The sequence below is a fragment of the Sus scrofa genome, chromosome 4 (assembly GCF_054392235.1).
Source record: "Sus scrofa isolate SSC_HxYL_T2T_F1_AM1 chromosome 4, Sscrofa_HxYL_maternal_Yorkshire_Landrace_v2.0, whole genome shotgun sequence".
In the NCBI taxonomy this organism is placed as follows: Eukaryota; Metazoa; Chordata; class Mammalia; order Artiodactyla; family Suidae; genus Sus; species Sus scrofa.
The window spans coordinates 77091273-77112038 of NC_139386.1; the positions used below are offsets into that span (position 1 = coordinate 77091273).

A 20766-nucleotide genomic window follows, 5' to 3' on the forward strand; every position below is an offset into this window, starting at 1 on the left:
CTACTGGACTGGAATTGCTCAATAACTAAGCATTAGCTGGTTGCTATGGTTATTACTGTTATTTTGTTTGTTTGTTAGGGCCACACCACACATCTAAGTTCCCAGGCTAGGGGTCCAATCGGAGCTGCAGCTGCCGGCCTAGGCCACTTACTGTTATTGCTAATGCTGTGGTTATTTCTTCATTATTTTAGTTGATCACATACCTTACAGAAAAAGTTTTCTAGTTTAATCAAGATTTTTAAATTCTTGAGATGAGTCTGCATGATTTTTCTGACAAGATCAATACACCTGCAACTGGCAAAGGCAAAATTTCAAGCACAAGGTCAAGTATACAAGAGCATAAAATCCTGCAATCTAAATGTTAAAAAAGAAAAAAAAAGAGGGGCCTTGTTATAATAATATACAATAATATACTGTTAGTCCAAATCATAAATAATTTCAAGACCTATACCTTTTTTTTTTTTTTTTTTTTTTTGTCTTTTGGCTTCTTAGGACCGCAAACACAGCATGTGGAGGTTCCCAGGCTAGGGGTCTAATCGTAGCTACAGCTGCCACCCTTCACCACAGCCATAGCAATGCCAGATCCAAGCCGCATCTGTGACTTACACCACAGCTCACGACAACGCCAGATCCTTAACCCACTAAGTGTGGCCAGGGATCAAACCCTCAACCTCATGGTTCCTAGTCGGATTCGTTTCTGCTGCACCATGACAGGAACTCCAAAACCTATAACTTTAAAAGACATCACCGACTAAGGTTAATTTTGTTGCACACCTGTGCTCAAATTGATGTTATTATTCACTTAGTGCCATGGCAGGCCCTGCCTGCGAAACTAAAGGCATGCTTATAATTCTACAAGGGTCTTCTCACTATCTGTCCACTTGGCAGCCATAAAGATTATGTGCATTAAAATAATATGTGCATCTGTTAATTATGTTTTAAATATCAACAGAAGAGATCCTAAAGTGTTCACGATTTCTTTCAGAAGGACGAAAGGATAATGAAGTGAACTCTTTCCACAAAGTTAAAGTGGCCTCCAACTCACTGCAGAACTAGAGGAAAATTAATTAATGAGGTGCCATGTACCTTTTATTGAATGATCCGCAAACACAGAGTAGATATCTTGACTTTAAGTGGAGGGTAGGAGGGCAGCTATGTGACATGTCAGAACTGCACTGTCTAAGCCTCTGTCTTTTCCTGCACCAAAACCTGGGGTGGCAGCCAGCCGTGTGCCCCCTGCTCTTTGCCCCCGGCTCTGCCTGCCCTATGCTGATGAGACACAGGGTGGCAACTCAAATCTGCTGCCTGGTGGGCCATTGCTGGGCTGGGGGGATGGGGCAAGGGAAAAAAACATCCTCTTTATTCTTCCACTAGAACCCACATCACAGGAACCTGCATGCAGCATTCAATTTGGTGTCTACACCTCTAAGGAGGCAAAAGTTTCTTAAGCCATGGGAATACACTGCCAATGGGACCAAACAAGAGAATGAAATTTTCAGAGGTTGAAAAGCTTTAACAAGGTGAAGAAACAGAAGTAAAAACCGCCACAGAGCAGTGGGCACAAGGCTGTATGAAGTCAGCACCCCGAGCTTTTCCACAAATCTACCCCCGGAACATATCACTGCCCCTGAACTTCAAACATATCCAAATAACCCCTCAAAACCACCAGAAGTGAGAGTAAAACTTCAGATGAAGCATGTCCTACCACTCGTGTAAGCCCCCCAGAACCTCAAAGCCACACAATCATGCCCAACCTGAGGGCCACAGGAAGGGCCCTCGTGGGCTGGATCGAGTCACAAGGACAACAAAGTCTATGAGGAGCGATGGGAAGAAGAGTACCTTTGGAAGAGAACCCTAACCAAAGACAGCAAGTCCCAGAAAGGAGCTCCCTCTGCACCAAGGTCAAAGTCTGACCTATAACAGAACTAAACAGGGGACAATATATAGACTGGCCAAAACAGAAATACGAACACTTCCCTCAAAAAACTGTTTCAAGATAAATGTTCAGAGTTTTCAGACTTTCATCTCATTAAAGTCAGCAGCTTAGAAGCTCCTCTGGTTTCGTCGATCAACATTTCTCATTTGCTGCCAACCATACTATATCATCCACTTTTATAATAATTGAGCAAAGGGACTTTTAAGACACATTAAACTAGTATATACATAGTTCCCCCCAAAATAGTTGTGTTCTGACAGAGGCTGGTATTTTCCTCCACGATTATCTAAGTAATGTGTACATTTCTACCACACCCATGGATAGCTGCAACCAGCTTCTAAAATACAACCAGTTCCCCCCACTGAGAGCACAGTGGGACCCCTCCCCCCCCCCCAGCTATCTGCTGGGAGAATACAGTCCTTGTGCCAATGGCCTCCAGAATGTGGAGATACAGCAGAACAAAATGTGGCAAAGTCTGCACAAAATGTGGCAAAGTCTGCTCACCGCAGGACTCTCTTCCTTTTATGAGCAAGCAAACCCCTATTAAGTGATTAACAAAGTTTCCCTCCTCTCTCCTGTTTCATTGACACCACAGCCCCACCCCTCCCACAATCCTTGGTACACCCACATCTTTGGGGAGAAGCAAGCAGATTATTTTGGAAAGTTTTAGAATGCCACTTACAATGGAAAGAAGGCTGAAATCATGGTTTCATGGTCCATGGTCGGCTTCCCCAGTCACATGCTACAAGAACTCATGAACTTCCTCCTCCAACCTGGTCCTCATCAGGTGCCCCCAACCTCAGTGAACAGCATCATCAGTCAGCCAGCCTGGGGAGGAATTCACTAGAAAGGTACATTCCCTGACACGTTCCTCTTCCTGGAAACAAATCTATACTTGAGTCCTATTCCTCGAGCCTCCTAAGTATTTCTCCAACCTACCCATTCTTCTCCATCCCCTTGGCCACCAATCTAGTCCAAACCATTGTTACTCCCCCATCCCACGGACCACAACAATAGCAGGCAGACGCTGTTCCAACCTATTCTCCCTCCTCTGCCCCACCCACCAATTCAGCCTTCAAAACACAAGCCTGCTCATGTCAAGCACTGCTCAACACTCATCAGTGGCTTGCTGCCATTTTTTTTTTTTTTTTTTTTTTTTTTGGCTGCGCCCACAGCGCACGAAAGTTCCTGGGCCAGGGATGGAACCCACACCACGACAGTGATAACGCCAAATCCGTAAGCAACTATACCACCAAGGAACTCCTCTCCTTCTTTTTTCAAAATCCCAAATTCCATATTCCGTGAGCCCCACTCAAACTGGCCTATATCTGCCTCTGGAGTCTCATCTAGCTGCTCTCTGCAGACAGCAGAAGCACTGCCTCCCTCCGAGTTGACTAGCACTGCCCCCTTCTTCTACCATCACTTGGGTGGCATGGCTAAAGCCACTTCCTAAGAGGTAACAAGTGACTCTCACTCCTCCTGGTAACCACCACAGAGCACCCACAACACTGCACTAGCTCTATTTAATGAGGGGGTCTACGATACCTTGTCATGGCATTACTGTATCCCTAACTCAGGCAGAGCACAGCACCTTTTAAGTAGCAGGTACACAATAAACACTTGAATTGAGGAACAAGAAAACAGATGAAACAGGAAAAAGGATCGCAGCCAAGAGTCCCCTGCCACTAGAGCCAAGCCTGACACCTACGGCCAGTGGAGAGGCTAAAAGGATGGCTGAAGAAGCTGTCTCTGATGCCCCACTGCCAGAAGTAAACAAGCCCAGGGACCAACAGACCACATACTACCCAGTAATGCCTATTCATTACTAATCTACATTATTTTTATTTTTAAAAACATGGTTTTTAATTTTCAAAGAAAGAACAAAATGAAACCCACCAAGAAAATAATCTCACATTTGCAGTCACCTAACATGAGTTAAGAAGTCTAGAAGTCTGGTTATGGTAATGTATACACACTTCTAAAATGAAAACAGCAGTTAAATCTTGGAATAATTTCCTCAGCATTTTTCTAGATGGCTAATCACATCCCCCTCCAATAATCATCATAAAGTAGAGGCAAACACGGTATTGCTGGCTTAAGAACCTCTGAGACCTATGTTAGCACCGGCTGTAGGATTCTTAAGCCAAAAGGTACTCTGAATCAGAACGTAAGAGGGAGAGCCAGACTCTTCCAGATCAATTCAGTCATCCAACAAGGACCAACACACACGCCCCGGGCACTGGCACGCAGCTAGGCACCGACCGACAAGACACCCATGACATGACTGACCAAGACAGCTCCTTTAATTAACCTCTCGGGGCTTTAGTTTCTTAATCTGTAAAATGAGAAAGTTTGACTAGCTCTCCAAGGTCCTCCTGCACTAAATATCCAAAGATTCACTGATAATTGTAAGATAAATCTCTACTAGACAGTATCATTATGATTTTCTATTTCTATTTATGATTTTTACCACACAGGTGTGGTTTAAGAATTTTAACATACTGATACAAGTGAAGTATAAAAGGGCGGTGGTGGTGTTTTTAATTAACTTCTTGGCTCATAGCTACCACCATGATCAGCTATGGACGTCTGCAGTAATTGCAACCAACCTGAGTAATACCCAAATTAAAATAAATCACTACATCTTCATATTGTCTACAGAAAAATTAAATGATCATTTACTCCCAATTCCTTTTATATGTTAACATTGTCTGTCATCTCTGAATGTCAAAGTTTTTGTGTAAAAAAAAAAACCAACAAAAAAAAACTATGATGAAATAATAAAGTTTTCTAGAGAAAATTTTATCTCCCAAACTGATAAACCTGTAACAGCTTCAAAACCTGTGATAAGATGTAATAATACAAAATTCTGAATTTCTGATGGCATAAAAAGAATACCCTTTTCAAGATATATAAATGTGTTGGTGGGAATGAACAAGACAATTAAAGAGTTACACAAGGCCAACACGTTCCTGACATCATCTCAATATCACCCAAAATGTTCCTTCTCCATCTATCTTAGTGACCTATTTTTATCTAAGTGCTTGTTTGTTTACATCTAGAAACTATTTAAATACTGGAAGCAAATCACTTTATTACAAAGCTGAAATTTTAAGGGTCACTTTTTGCAGCCGCACACTTTGCTCAGCCCTGACTAAGCATTTTTATTCTTGCAATGCCTTATTTATAGTAGATGTTTATAAGACAGCCATGGTGACTGCTATCAAACCTGAAAGGCCACATATGGATAATAAAAGATGAAAGGTACCTACTACCTCCAAAGCTAATCTTAGAAGTTAACTGTGAGTATTTGGTTACCTATAGAACATTCTCTCCCACTAGAAGGTAAACTCTCTGAGGGAAAGCACTGTCTCTTGGCTTTCAGACCCTGAAGGCCAGCCAGTGATTGCTGAAGCCAAAGTAACCAAATGGATGGGGTTTGCTGTGTGACAAGCAAAGTCTTCAGTACAAGGAGTAAGAAGCTGTATGCCTCAGTTTGAAGTAACTACTCTAAACTTGGCACTGAGGTTGCATTTATGGGTTACACATCATGTACGCAGAAGTATTCTCACAGATAAAAGGATCCTTTTGCTTTAATTGCTTAAAAACCACACTGTAGGTAATACACTATAGACTGTATCTGCATGAAGAAAAAGTTTAACATGTCTTTGAAACAGTTTTATAAAGGCACTTCCCACGGTATTCATTTTAACTCAATAAAGTAAGACTCTCGTGGAAAGTTTTGGAAATAGTCCTGTAAGTTGCACTGATTCACAGCCAGACCAAGCACAGAAGAACTAGGGAAAGTGCTGTTTTTAAAACTAAGTTACTAGACCTATTATTTAAAACTTGACTTATATGTTTTCAACTTGGAAAAGTGTCATTTTTTTCCTCAAAAGAGGAAAATAATGTTAGAGTTTTTAACCATCACCTATAAATGATGTGTATCATTTCTCCAGCCTGACTTCTGCATTAAGACATAGAAAAGGAAGCATTTTTTTTAACTGACCAAAAAATAATTCCTTTGGTTAAATCAATATGATTAAAGTTTGGAAGTCACATACTAGTCATTATTATTATTACCATCATCATCATTCAGTTCTTATCTAGAAACTCATTTGAACCTTGAAAAACCTAGAATAGAATTCATCAAGCTTCAATTACTGGCTTGCACAGAGGGAGAAAAAAATAGAAAATAACAAGACTATAAATAATAAAATCCATAATGCTAGAAAATAATTCTTGAGTGCCATAGTGATGAAATTCACCTGTTACAAGCCCTCACGAAAACCCATTATGTCCCTTTATCTGGTTACCAAAAAGGGGGGAATGTCACAATTTCACTGTTTGCCAAAACAAGAAAATTTAGCTTCTAAAATTTGCTGCAAGTCCCTCTCAACTCCCAAATTCTGTTTACTTTGTAACTTTTTTCTCCAGTATAGATTTTTCAGGAAAAACAAACTTTTCAGGAGCAAATCTGAAAGCCGTAAAATGTCTCCTACTTACTATCACCTAGAAAGGCAAACCCAGTCCTGCTCTGTGCCCCAAGCATCTAGCTTTCAGCCTCTTTATTATCATTGTCAATGAATGGGCCCCAGTCAAATGAAAGCTGCCATTTTAGGGTAAAGACTGGAGGGCTTCTGTTGTGCAACAGCAAGACAAAAACACTCTGCGACAGATGTACTCTGGGGGCTGGGAGCCGTATTCAACTTCGTAGAATCACTAAAGTTATTTCTGAAATAAGAATTACCTAGTTCATATACATCGCAACAGTCTAAATGGAATTATAACTGGGATAAATCAGGTTCCCATTCTGCTAAGGTCATAGTCACTAAGATTTTTGTTTTTATATTTTTTATTTTATTTTATTTTATTTTTTGCTAACGTTAGATCTGTGAGGAAATAAGGAGGGTTTTTTTTTCCAATTTGATTATTATGTTTAGTGAGTAGTCCCCCCTCCCCTTATTTGGCCAGAATTGGGGGGAAACACAACCTCTTTGAAAGGTACTGCCCACTGCAAAGACGGCTTAAATTAGTATTTTCAGAAAATAAAAATCAAGGCCTTGACATAATCGTCTAGAAAGAAATTATTTAATATAGCTCAGAAATCGAGCCCAGAGGAAGGGCATATTTCAAGATAAGTTCTTTAAATCGATGGCTAGGTAATATACAATGGGAAACTAAAAAGTATACTTAGCAAGTGGAGAGCTGGATAGTGTATCTAATTCTAGCAATTCAAAAGGAAACTCTCCATGTGGGTTGCTACTTTTCTTTTGTCCATTGTCTGTTCAGAAGAGGGGGAAAAAAACTACTTTAAAATCGAGGCGTGAACAGTCTCTAAAAGTGACCTCCGGGAAAACCGTCCGCCCCGTAGCAGGAGCACTCCCCGCCCGTCCGCTCTACGGGGGCGCTCACAAAGCGGGCGGCCGGCCGGGAGTTTGGGGTGCGCTCCCACGGCGCGGGGCTCCTCGAGGCTGAGCCATCCGGAGAAAGGCGGCTCGGTAATGATGGCTGCTCGGGGCCGGCGGCTCCTTCCCCGGAGCCTCCCGAACCACCCCCCCTCCCGGGATCCGCCGCCCTCCCCCCTCCCCCGTGCCGCGCTCACCCCGCGCCGACGCGGCTGCCCCGCACCGCAGCCCACCCGGTGCCCGCGCCCCCCGCACCCCCGGCGAGCCCAGTTCCCGGTGCGAACCAAACAAACAACGCGTCCCCGCCGCCCTCCTTCCTCTCCCCGCTGACCGCTTGGCCTCCAGCCACCTCGGGCCGATCACGCTCCGAACCGCGGATCTCCGAGAGGGCAGAGCGCACCCGGGCCACCTCGGGGGCCACCTGGTGACACCCCCCCCGGGCGCTGACCCCCGAAGGGTTCGGGGATGGGTGAGCCGAGTTGCCTCCGGGGGCTTAAAGTCGCTATTATGCAGGCGCCGCCGCCGCTGGCCCGGCCAGCTCGGCAAGGTGGGGTCCCCTCCTCGCCGCGCCTCCCCGCGCTCGCCCCGGCCCCGCTCCCTTTCTTCTCCTCCTCGCGCACTTGGGAGCCGCCGGGGCGCCCCGGGAACCCCAGCTCCGGGCTCGCAACTCCACGCCCGCGGCCGGCACAGGCCGGGCTCGGGACGCCCCCAGCGCCGCGTGTTCGCGCCGCCCTCGCCCCACGCGGCGCCCCGCGCACTTTCCTCGCCGCAGACCCACCTCGCCCGGTGGCCGTCCCCGCGCGGGCCGGCGCCGCCGCGCCAGGAGGGACGCACTTTGTTCGCGCCGGTGCGGCCGCCGCTCCCGGCGAGCGCGGCGTGGTCGGTCCGGAGCGGGGGGCGGGGGCGGGGGCGGGAGGCGGGGGTCGCCGCCGTCCCCGAGCCGCCGCCGCCGCCGCCGCCGCGGCTCAGCCGCCCCGCGCCCGCGCGCCCATCGCCCACTCGCACTTGAGTTGCAGCCCAACTTTTCCTCCTTCCTTTTTCTTTCGAATGGAGCCGGCAACTCGTGCTCGGCGCCGGCGGGAGGAAACGCGCTCGCGCTCCCCCGCGCGCAGACACGCTCCCTCCTGTCCCCCGTCCCCCCCCACGCCGGCAGCACAACAAAAAGCCATTTACATGCGAGGAAGTGACCCTCGGCCGGACCGCGCGCACCCGCCACCGCCGGCCCTGCGGACGCAGGCAAAAGTTGGGGCGCCGGACGGCGCTCCGGGCGCGGGTTCGGGCCCCGCGGGCGGCGACGCCGGCGACACAGCTCGGGCGGCGCTGCGCTCCTGCGCCGGCCCCGGCCCCCGCCCGCCCTCGCCCCTCGCCCCGCACACGCCCAACTCCTCGCTCCCAACTCCTCGCGCGGCCCCGGCCCCGGCCCGGAGCGATTTCCTGCCGCCGCCGCCCCTCCCGGAGGCGCCCGGCGAACTCTCGCGCTTACCCGGTCGGTCGGGCTCCTCCGCTGCCCTGTGCCGAGGAGAAAACAAAACGCAGAGCGGGCTCCGGAGTTGGCTCGGCGGCCGCGGCCAGGGGGCTGAATCCACGGGCACGGAGTTGGCCGGGGGCGAATGGGGCTCTGGCGAGTTTCAGGGTCTCCGGGTCCCCAGGCCGCCTTCTCAGCGGCGCTCCTTTGTGTAATTTCACTCGATTCAAGTTTAATCCGATAGTTCCCGAGCACGAGCGCGTCCGCACTACCACGGCTCAACCCCCGCGCCGCCGCCGCCGCCGCCGCCGCCGCCGCCACCGCTGCCGCCGCCGCCGCCGCCGCCGCGGCCCCAGCACGCCAGCGCCTGCGCGCGCCCGGCACGCCGCGCGCGCCCGATGTCGCGAGGCCGCGCCCGCCCGCCGCCGGCTCCCTCCGCGTCGCGCCCGCGCCCGCGCCCGCGCGCCGCCACCTGACGTCAGGCGCGCCTGGCATAATTTATGCAAGAATTCGGCCGGGGTGGCGGAGGCCGAGGGAGAGGCCGAGGGAAAGGGGGCGGCGCGGGGCTTCGGGGCCGCGGGCTGCGGAGGGCGGGCCGGGCGCCACTTCCCGTCCCCGGGCGGGCGCCGGCGCTGCGGGCGGTTCTCCTCGCGGGCCGGTGCGCGGCCGCCGCGCCGCCTTCCTGGCCCTGCTCTCCCGAGCGCTCCGCCGCCGCGCGGCAGCGCCGGGGGCGCGGGCTGGAGAGGGTGCCACGTTTCCCCGCGCGGCACCTTCCCGGAGGCCGGGTGCGCCGCCCGCGGGCAGGAAGCGGCGGCTGGGCCGGCGGCGATCCTCCCAGCCGCGGCGAGGGGCTTCCGACGCTACGCGGACGGCAGCGGCTCGCGGGGTTGGGACGCCTCTTCTGCAATTATCCTTCAACTTGAAATGATTTTCCCACATGAAATGATTTAGAATGGGCACGCTCCATTTCCAGTAGATTTCTCCTGCGTCTCCACTTTGCCTGCTAACCCAACCCTACCTCCTCGTTGACAGGACAGCCGGATCCGCTACTAAATCAAAAAGTTTAACTAGATGGCGTGGATTTTGTTGTATTTGTTACCATGCCAAAAAAGGGAGAGAGAGCGCAATGGTTATGAAACAAAGAAATAGGTTGTGTGCCCATTATTAAACGTGTCAGGACTGGAGTGTTTTCGTCATTCTTTGGCCAAAATGGAACTTTTGTGTGATCTCCTAGGCTGAAATATTCAAGCCTCTTTATTCTTGTTTCTCTTCCCGATACAAAATGAATGTTAAACCTGGAGAAATTTTTCTTTTACCAATTTTCCCTTTAGGAGATAGATCTGCAAACATTTATCAAGCACCTTTTATGTGGAAAATACCAAGCAATTATAATTCTTTTAAATTGTCAACTGTTGTACACCCGAAGATGATATTGTTAGGTAAACGATTACGTTTGTTTTTAAATCAAGGAAGAAACATATTAGCCAAACTCGGTCCTGTGTAATAGATACAGAGTAAAGCGACATGCTATTATTGGACTCCAAAATAAACTCAGAAAATTGTAAAACTGTGCAAAATATAATTTCTTCTCGTTTAGCATCTGTAGTGCTGACTGTCAAGTATTTCTGCTTGAACCAAAGATTAATCAAAATGATTACCCTACAAGTGTGATTATCCTAGACTTAATCACTAAAACATTTATAGTAATGATTTTCTAAAGATTTGTTATATTATACTGTCATTTATTGAAATGCTCTGGTTTGGGCTTGTTTTCATCATATATTTGAATGGTCTTTTGAAAGAGGTAAATGTTTTATTCAAGGGATTTACACATAAACAGCAGAAAGAAGGTTGGTGCTACAGAAAATTCCTAAATTAAAAAAATTAGGAAACACTAAAAACTTCTGCCTTTCTTTATAGTCCATTTCATAAACCAAGAATCAGAATTCCGAGGTTAGGCTTATATCTCCCTTAAGTTTACATCTCTCAATGAAAGCATATGGGGGATGTTTTGGGGGGTGTTGGGGGCAGGGGATCATGGTTAAAGACATGTCTACAAAGAAATCACTAGTGCTGGACCATATTAGAGGACATAAAAGTGGCCTAGAAGGGATTATCTTTTATCTTTTACAATATGCCCAGCTCATTGTCAGATGTCCATGTATTTCAAGTCAATTTTCAAGCTTTAAAAAATCTACATGTAGTGAAAGCATATTAGTTAACCTTTAATTAACAAATACTATTGACTATGAGGAAGTCCCCCTGTGCTCTTGTATATTTAACAAGAAGTGAGGACACTTCCCTTTGAAACATGAGAAATGGTAGAAGAGTTCAGCCAAAGCTCTAGGTGGAAACAAATAGCCCTGCAGCCCCTCTCTGGTTTAATCTCCCTCCTTGTCCCACTGAGGTTCTGATAGCCAGGATGGAGAAGTCCCCAAGCTCTCAGAAGTCGTCCTGGGGCAGAGCTGGACAGGCCTTGGGGAGGCCTCAGGGGCAAACTCCTGGCAGCTCTGGCCTGCTTAGATCAAAACCTCCACAACCCCACTACCCTCTAGCCTCCAAAGTTTTCTCTCCATTTGCTTCACTGTTGAAGTTTTCCCATTGAGAATAATTTGAATTCACAAGCTTTCCCTTTAAGTATGCAAATACCTTCAGGAGAGATAAGGAACTCCAGGTCCTTCACAGATGAGTGTAAATTAGTTCAATGGATGGTTTTCCTCCCACCACCTAGCTGGAACTAACAAATTTAGAGATTTATTCATTCATTCAACATTGAGTGTCTAAGAGGTTCCAGGCCTTGTTCTAGGTGCTGGAGATACAGCCCTGACCTCGGAGTGTACAAGCTAATGGGTTGATAGTTTGGAGATAGTACTAAAAGAAAATCATAATTTTGGAGTCCAAGCCCTTAGGGAATAGGACAGGACTGAGTTCAATCTAGCCAGGGGGCAGCAGAAAGATACAAGGGGCCTGAAGGGGGGCTTTAGAGGATGGAGTGAGTACCCCCAGAAAGCTGTTGAGAAAAATTCCAGAGAGAGCCTGACATAAAGGTTTGCTAGGCCCCTTGAAATAAATGGAAACAGTCACTTCTAAAAACTTAAACTAAATGCCAACTGACCTATAGTTCCACTTCATTACTGCTCAGACATAAGTGTGTCTCTTTGGGACCATACCCATAACGTATCCACCTTCCTGGGAGGGAAGGGAAGAGAAAGGGCAGGATAATTTGCACACCGGAAATAACTGAAAATGACCCAAACATTAGAATACCTCCCATTTAAAACTATCTGCTTGTCCCTATCTGTTCTTCCAAAGGTTATAAACTTTACAATATTACATCAATTACACTAACTCCACCCAGTGTTGAGGATTTACTTTGATGCATTTTTGGAACTTATCTTTTTTTTTTTTTTTTTATTGGAACTTATCTTTTAAAACCCCATTCAGAACCAATTTGCAATTCACAGAAAATAACCCTCTTTAATGACTAATTTCTTTTTTTCCACTAAAAGCTGTATTATTATTATTATTATTGCTGTTGTTGTTATTATTTTGTCTTTTGTCTTTAGTGCCACACCCAGAGTATATGGAGATTCCCGGGCTAGGGGGCCAACTGGAGCTGGAGCTGCCAGCCCATGCCACAGCCACAGCAATGCCAAGGGATCTGAGGCATGTCTGCGACATATACCACAGCTCATGGCAATGCCTGATCCTTAACCCACTGAGCAAGGCCAGGGATCAAACCGGAGTCCTCATGGACACTTGGGTTCATTAATCACTCAGCCACAACAGGAACTCCAAAAGTGAAGTATTCTACATCATCATTTACCAAACTTGTGTCCAAATGATTCTGATGAGCTCCAGACAGTATATTTTGCCTTTCAGTGATGAAGATATGTTGTCATTGAAAATATAGAGAATTTAAATAGTGCATATGATAGCTGTTCACAACGTTTTTAATTTTTTTTTTTTTTTGTCTTTTTTTAGCTATTTCTTGGGCCGCTCCCGCGGCATATGGAGGTTCCCAGGCTAGGGGTCCAATCGGAGCTGTAGCCACCGGCCTACGCCAGAGCCACAGCAACGCGGGATCCGAGCCGCGTCTGCAACCTACACCACAGCTCATGGCAACGTCGGATCCTTAACCCACTGAGCAATGGCAGGGACCGAACCCGTAACCTCATGGTTCCTAGTCGGATTCGTTAACCACTGCGCCACGATGGGAACTCCAAATTTTGACTTATAATAAATTCTGACCTAAAATATTTTTAATCCATAAAAAAAAAAGATATAGAAAAATATCTGGCATTGTCACTGCTGTGGCTCATGTTGATCCCTGGCCTGGAAACTTCCACATGCCTTGGGTGTGGCCAAAAACAAACAAGAAACAAACAAGAAAATAAAGAAAACAGAAAAGTTAAGCTATAGCTATTTAGAGAGCTATAAATGCTGAAGAAAGCACCAAAAATTCTAAAAAGCGTTTCCTGCATCACTGGAGTAACAGCATAGCCTTCCTCTGTCAGGTGTTCATAAGGGAAGGAACCCAGTTGGATATGGAAGTTCGTCATCCATAATGGAACCAGTTGCTCCTGCTTTTGCTGGAAGTTGCGCAGACTGCTAAGTTGACAATATCAGATGAAAAGAAAGCCACTAGGGCTGCAAACAGTCCACTGCTGGCTCCCAAAGATAGCATGATTAGCTAAATTTTAGCAAACACTGATTGAATGCCTACTCCATGGCAGACTCTTAGCACTGGAGGACATGGTTGGCCCCCTGTCCACATGGGGCTTACAGTTGGTGGCACTACAAAGAAAGGAGGGGTGGAGGTCCCTGGTGGCACAGTGGGTTAAGATCGAGTGTCATCACTGCTGTGGCACAGGTTTGATCCTTGGTCCAGGAACTTCAGCATGCTGCAGGTGCAGCCAAAAAAAAAAAAAGAGAGAGAGAGAGAGAGAGAGAGAAGGGAGTGATTCTTGCTGCCAGCAGAGCAGAGCAGGCTTCCTAAAGGAAGGGAAGCTTGAGGATTTCCTCAGAACAAGGAGAACAGGACAGGCAACAACGAGGTCGTGTGGTTTCAGAGCCTTGGTGAGCACAAGTCACCACAGGTGGTTCCATACTGAGTGGAACGGGGAGGGTGGCCCCTCCCGAACCTTCTCTGACCCCCCAGGATGGGCTGGCTGTCCTCTTGTTTTTCTTCAAAGGTGCCCATTTCCATCAATGCTGGTTTACATTTAATTATAATTCATTCCTGTCCGATCTTCTCTCTGTGAGCCACTTGGGGCCAGTGACTACCGGGTCCCTCGGCTTCCCCAGTTGGCACAGAGTCTTTACACAAAGGTGCTCAGTAAATTCTTACACAGATAGAAAGACGGCAGGGCAGGGAGGTAGCATATTAGATGGGCCAAGTGGAGGGGGCCAAGGAAAGTTCTCGACTGTACCCCAAAGGCCTTGGCGGCTCTTGAAGAGCTTGGCCAGAGAGTCACAGGTCAGATCCTTACTTTGAAGGATCCCTGTGAGGAGGTGCAGGTGAGGGAAAAGAGACCTGAGCAGGGAAAGAAGAGAGGCAACCCTGACAAGGCAGAAAAGGGAAGAAATAAAAGCAGTTACTATATATGTACAGCTGGGTCACTTTGCCGTACAGCAGAAATTGAAAGAATATAGTAAATCAACGATACTTTAGTAAAAAAAAAAAAAAAAAATTTAATGAATTTACCTAAGGGAAAACATTTTGAAAAGTCATTACTAATGTCTTGGATTGTTCAGGCTCAAGACCATCTTAAGTGCTTGTCACATGGACTATGGTCCCACAGAGAAGACAAAGCAGCACTTCCACGGTGGGGAAGGCAGAGATCTTTCTGGAAGGAGCACTGATGGGGGGCATGGAGGTTGTTCTTCCAACACAGCCCAGCCACCAACCTGGAGCAAGGTTGTCGCCTCTTTCCACCTTGGTTACCAGCTCCAACTTCTGTGACCTGTCACAAGATTTATCCTAAGTCTTACTGAGCAACGCCTAAAGTCTCCTATCATCTCCATTTCTAGACTAATAAATGGAAACCCATGGTGCTAACTTAGCCAATTACAATATGACACTTTTAGAAAACATGAAAAGTGTGGGTTCCCTCGTGGCTCAGCAGGTTAAGGACCTGCACTCTCACAGCTGTGGCTCTGGTTACAGCTGGGGCACAAGCTCAATCCCTGGCCCAGGAACTTCCACCTGCTGTAGGTGTAGCCAAAAAATAAAAAGTGGGAAAAGAAAGTGTCTTATTCATTCAGTAGTGATTGAGCACTTGCTGTGGCACACACAGTGTTGAGTGCTATAAAAACAAAAATGAAACAACCCTGGCCCTGGGGGAGCTCTCTGAGTCCATTGAGGTGACAGACATTTAAGCATGGTGCTACAACAAAAACGTATATAACAGTGGTAGTGTTGGGGACTTGACTGCTCTGAAGAGACGCCTAATTTTGCCTGTGCCCAGACAGACAGGGGAGGCTTCACAGGGGATGTGACATTTCATCTGAGTCTTCAAGGACTCTGCAGATGGCAGGGGTGGGGAGGTATGCCAGGCGGGAAAACCGTCTGAGGTATCCAGGGGGCAGATGGCTGGTGTCGCCCTGCAAGTCATCTGGCTAGGAGCAAAGCAGACACAGGGAAAGGGTGGGAAATGAGCATGGCAATATAAGTAGGGCCAGGTCAGAAGGGCTTTAGCAGCATATTAAAAAATCTTTCACTTATTCCATAGGTGATGAGCCACCAAAGAACTGTCAGCAGGATAGTGATCAGGACAAATATGGATGTGTTGGCTGTGCGGACCAAACCTCAGAGCCAGGAGACAGTGAGTGGACACTGGCGACAGTCAAAATACAACAAGGGAGGCCCCACTGTGGTGCAGTGGATGAAGACTCCAACAACAGTGGCTCAAGTTGCTGCAGAGCTCCAGGCTCGATCCCACTGGCACAGTGGCTTAAAGGATCTGGCTTTGCCACAGCTGCGGTTTAGGCTGGGGCTCCAGCTGGGACTCAGTTCCTTACCTAGGAACGTCCATACGCCACGGATAAAAGAAAAAAGAAAAGGCTCAGTAAGGTGAAGTCCTTGACCAGGGCAGCATTCCAAGTGCTGGAGATAAAGAATAAATGTGCGAGAGATTGAGACAACATGTTTGACAAGACTTGGGGAATGACTGATGGTCCATAGAGAATGGAAGGGAAGGAGTGAAGGAAGATTCAGGCTAAGTCCCCTCCTGGAGTGACTGGCAAGTGCTTGCATGTTATGCAAGGTAAGGAGTAAGTGGGGAGAAGCTTGTGGACGAACCTTTGGTGTGGGAATTAGAAGCGGTCTGTGGAGCATCAAATGGGGACGCCCAGTAAGTAAGGGATGAGAACTAAGACTGATCTGGTCTAGAAACACAGGTGTAAGAATTGCGAGGTATGAATACACTTAAATGCACTGAAATGGATGCTTGGAAAAACATGCAATGTGAGAGGAAAGTAGGCTGGCAAAAGGAATCTTTAAAATACCAAGTTTTCTCAGTTCTGTATTAGTGTGTATCAACCCAACCCAGAACTTGGTGCTTAAAACTAAAATGTATTATTCATCTGATGGGTTAGCTCGAGTTGGGCTAGTTAACATTCTGTGTCTGTGTTTCTGTCTGTGTCTCTGTGTGTGTATTTTTATCTCTCTTTTCTCTCCACTTGGTCCTTCATCTTAATCACCCCAAAGACCTGGAAGTTTCTGAGCGGTGTTTCAAGAAGGCAAAGCCGCAAGATACAAGCCCTTATCAAGCCTCTGCTGACTTGGCGTTTGCTGATGCTCCACTGGCCAAAGCAAGTCACATGGTCCAGCCCAGTCGCAGAGTGAGAGGAACCCAGAGAAATGATTCTTTGGAAATATCATTTATCCTTGTAAAACACATGTTAAGGGATAAACATGTTTAAAAATAATAAAGGGAGATAGCAAAAGAGAAGCCACTGGAGAAAACACATGAAGACTCTTTGGAAAGAAAAAGTAAAAATCAAGACAGAAGAGTTTCCAGAAGGGAAGGAGCAATAGGACCACATGTCACAGACAGAACTGGTAGCGGGGGAGTGAAGAGCATTCATTGCCCTTGGTCTTTGTTAACCTTTCCAGTTTCAGGAGCTGAGGGGAAAAGCTAAATCACAGAGGGGAGAGAAAGCCAATGGATGTTGAGGAAGTGGAGGCAGAAGGTCTGGATTTCAGACTCTGAGAAATTTGATTACGAAATGAAGAGAGATGGAGGGGAACTCTGGAGGAGAACTCGCATGGAGGAGAGAGGAGCAGTTTTTTGTTTAGCATGTGAGGGTGATGTGCATTACTTTAGAGAAAGACAGGAGCCAGAGTGGGAGGGGATGACAGCATAGGAGAGTAATGCCAGCTGGGAGGGAACAGCATCGAGCTGAGGCTTGATGGGAAGAGTGACACCTGTTTTTTGAAACCAAAGAAAGGCTGGTGAAAATGGCAATCAATCAGTCTATAGGTTGGGATACAGAGAGATGACAAAGTTAGGCAAATTCTTTTTTTTTTTTTTTTTTTTTTTTTTTTTTTTTGCTTTTTAGGGCCACACCCATGGCACATGGAGGTTCCCGGGCTAGGGCTCTAATCAGAGCTACAGCTGCCAGCCTACACCACAGCTCACAGCATTGCCAGATCCTTAACCCACTGAGCAAGGCCAGGGATTGAACCTGCAACCTCATGGTTCCTAGTCAGATTCATCTCCACTGCGCACGACGGGAACTACACAAATTCATTTTTCACAGCTTCTGTTTGTCTTATTAATTCAGGAATCATCTCCTGAGATTGAAATGTTCATGAATGGGCAAGAGATTTGAGGCAAGTTTTCAAGTTTTGAAATAGACTCCATGGGAAAGAAAGGAGCTGCACAAAGAAAGTAAAAGGACGCTCACTGAGTCCTGAGCCTCCTTGAGTCCTAAGCTGAAATGTAGAACCACCAAGTCATTATCCGGCTTTCTTAAGTGATGCTCAGCCCTGGGGAAAGGAGTACCAGTGGTGAGTTGCCAGGATCACCCAGGGGAGTCATTGTCTTCTGCAGAGACCCAGGAGGATGGTTGAGCACATAGCCAGAGCAGGGGTTCCCAGGGACCAGACAAGATCAGCTTGCCTTGTCACTGGGAGTCATCAAGTAGCTCCAGTCATGGGTCCTTTGTTTAAACATAGGACATGAACTGTATGTGATGACAATATGCTATGTAGAGATTTCTGCCATCCCAAATCCTCTTTGGGGACATAAGTATGTCAACAACAGCAAAGAAGAAACCAAGTACGTCTCCTCTTCCTTCTAGTCCCTGAAGTCCCTGATTGGCTGGTTGGCTCATTTGGTTGGATTCCAGAGTAAACCAGGCCAAGGCCTTGGGTGCTGTTTTTGTTTTGGTGATCTCAGCAGTGTCCGTGTCATACAGGAGAACATAATATTACCATTGCAAGTTCTTGGACAATTCTAGGCTAAACTATGTCAAACTCAAAGCTGTGCTTTGAAATGTAAAATGAGAACAGGTCATAATTCCAGGTTGCCTAATTCAATATCTCATGTATCAGACCTCATGATACTCCCACACTTAACTGGTTAAGGGATTTGCCAATAGCTATTGCTGGCCCTCTTCCTCCCTGGTCCAAATACTCACAGTAGAAAGACCATTTGGTTTAGGGAGTTTCCATTACGGTATAGTGGAAATGAATCCGACTAGTATCCATGAGCTCGACAGCTCGATCCCTGGCCTCGCTCAGTGGGCTAAGGATCCGATGAGCTGTGGTGGAGGTCGCAGACATGCCTTGGATCTGGCGTTGCTGTGACTGTGGTGTAGGCCGGCAGCTGTAGCTCCGATTCGACCCCTAGCCTGGGAACTTCATATGCTGCGAGTGCAGCCCTAAAGATAAAAGAAAAAGAAAGACTCTTCAATTCGGTTTTTGCAGATCATGTAACACAACCCTCAATGACAGAGGAGGAATCTGAGCCTTGAGAGGTTGCCCTGCTGTGCATGACAAAGATGGGATTCAAACCCAGGTCTTCTCCACCCTAAATAGAAATCCGATAGCTCTGAGAAGATGCCTTGCCTTTCTCAGGATCCATCATGGTGAACCGAACTCCTTTATATCCAGTTGTGTAAGTGCTTCTCTGCTCTAAAGGGGAAAAAGGCACATTTGACCGATTTTCATAAGCTCTGAAGCTCTGGATAAGACAGACTTGAGAATTATGCAACCGCTTCTGACAAATGCCTTCTTCTGGGTGGAAATATGAACCACTGTGAGCTACAGGCTCCGCAGTGAAAGGCAGCAGTCATGGAGCCTGCCTCTTCAGGATGCCGCTCAGATCTGTGAGAGGGTGCTTCAGGACCAGCGCCTGGCCCGGTCCCCAACATAGAGGAGGCACATGACACCTCCTGTGTTTATGCCGTGAATGTCGCATTTAAGGTGTTGGGATGGCTGCATACAGAAAGGCAGGAATCATTTTTAAAAAACATTCTGTGTACTTGAATCTGAAAGGAGAAACATCCTTAATTTTATCTTAATTTGTAAATTAGCATAGTTAACTTCCTCCAAAGTAATTACTTCTTAATATGTTTCTAATGTGTTTCTAATGTGATGGAGAGGATATACTGGGGCTTTTCATTTAGAAAGCTAGCAAGACCTCGGATTAACCGTCTCCTAAGGCCTCTCTGCAGTTTCCCTGGCCCTGGAATTTCTGCATACTGTGGGCACATCCAAAAAGAAAACTAGGACCCCTCCGGCCAAGGTCCTAACATTTTGTGTTTTGTTTTGTTTTGTTTTTTGCTTTTTAGGGCCACACCCACAGTATATGGAAGTTTCCAGGATAGGGATCCAATCAGAGCTACAGCTGCCAGCCTACACCACAGTCACGGCAACACCAGATCCAAGCCATGTCTGCGACTTACACCGCAGTTCATGGCAACACCGGATCCTTAACCCACTGAGCAAGGCCAAGAATGGAACCCGCATGCTCATGGATACTAGTCAGGTTCAGTACCACTGAGCCACAAGGGAACGCTAGGCCTGGCATTTTGTAATTCCTCTTTTCCTGAGGAAGACCTCATAGGCTGCCTCGTAGCACTATGCTCCCTCCTTGGAGTGATTTTCAGTCCTACAGATTCCTGGCTCCTGACACTGGAAGTGGGGACTTGACTGAGCCCAGGGCCTTCCCTGAGAGCGCAGGGCCAGCCCACCCCCCCAGCTGGGACATAGCAGACCTCAGAGTCAGGACATCCCAAAACTTGCTGCTGATAATCACACAGGTACATTAGACCACGGAAAATGTCAGTGAAAGACAGACCGAGCTGACAGGACAATACTCTAGGACTTTCTTAAGTTACTCCCAAAACATCTGTATGGCATAGAATTACTTTTTGCTTGATTATTTACTGATAAAAGTTGACAATCAGTCATTCATTAAGCTTTTCCTATGTGCAAGGTACCACACTCTGGTTTTTTGGCGGACTGTACTAAACGTGGTTACATTCCCTCCATCGCCCAGAAAGAGTACGTTTAATCCGAGAGATAGAGATCATGACGGTGTAACTAATCAACTAAATTAGGGTTTATCTTTATAACAGAAGCTGCACAGGTATTAGGAAGAATAAGGTAGATATTTATGGACTGATGTTCTGTCATCTCCAAGCTATACGGTTGTATGAAAAAAAATCTAGTCCAGAAGAATGTATCTTGTATGTTCGCAGTTGTGAGGAAAAAAGAGACGGAAGGATTTATACCACACACATGTGTGTGCAATATATGTACATTCATGTGCATGTAAACTCATGGGTATGTCCGCAGCCATACACAGAGAACTGGCCATCGTGGTGGCCCCTGACACAATTGCAGAGGGCAAGACACTTTTTCCTGCACAACTTCTCTTGTACTGTTTGAATTTTATACTGTGTGCACAAATCACTTTGAAATTGAAAAACAGTGTTTATAC

General features: G+C 46.9%; 1 protein-coding gene across 5 annotated transcripts in view; it reads right to left on the reverse strand.

Annotated features, from left to right (window-relative positions):
- Positions 1 to 9155, reverse strand: part of CHD7 (chromodomain helicase DNA binding protein 7) — a 187629-nt gene extending 178474 nt beyond the window's left edge. For 4 of the 5 annotated variants that reach the window (XM_021089338.2, XM_021089337.2, XM_021089336.2 and 1 more), the window contains exon 1: positions 8828 to 9155. The gene's annotated coding sequence lies outside the window, so the exon portion shown is untranslated. Of the gene's footprint in view, positions 1 to 8122; positions 8305 to 8827 lie in introns of those variants that run through there. The other variant, XM_021089335.2, reaches the window with a different exon arrangement.
- Between the last annotated feature and the right edge of the window lie 11611 nt (positions 9156 to 20766).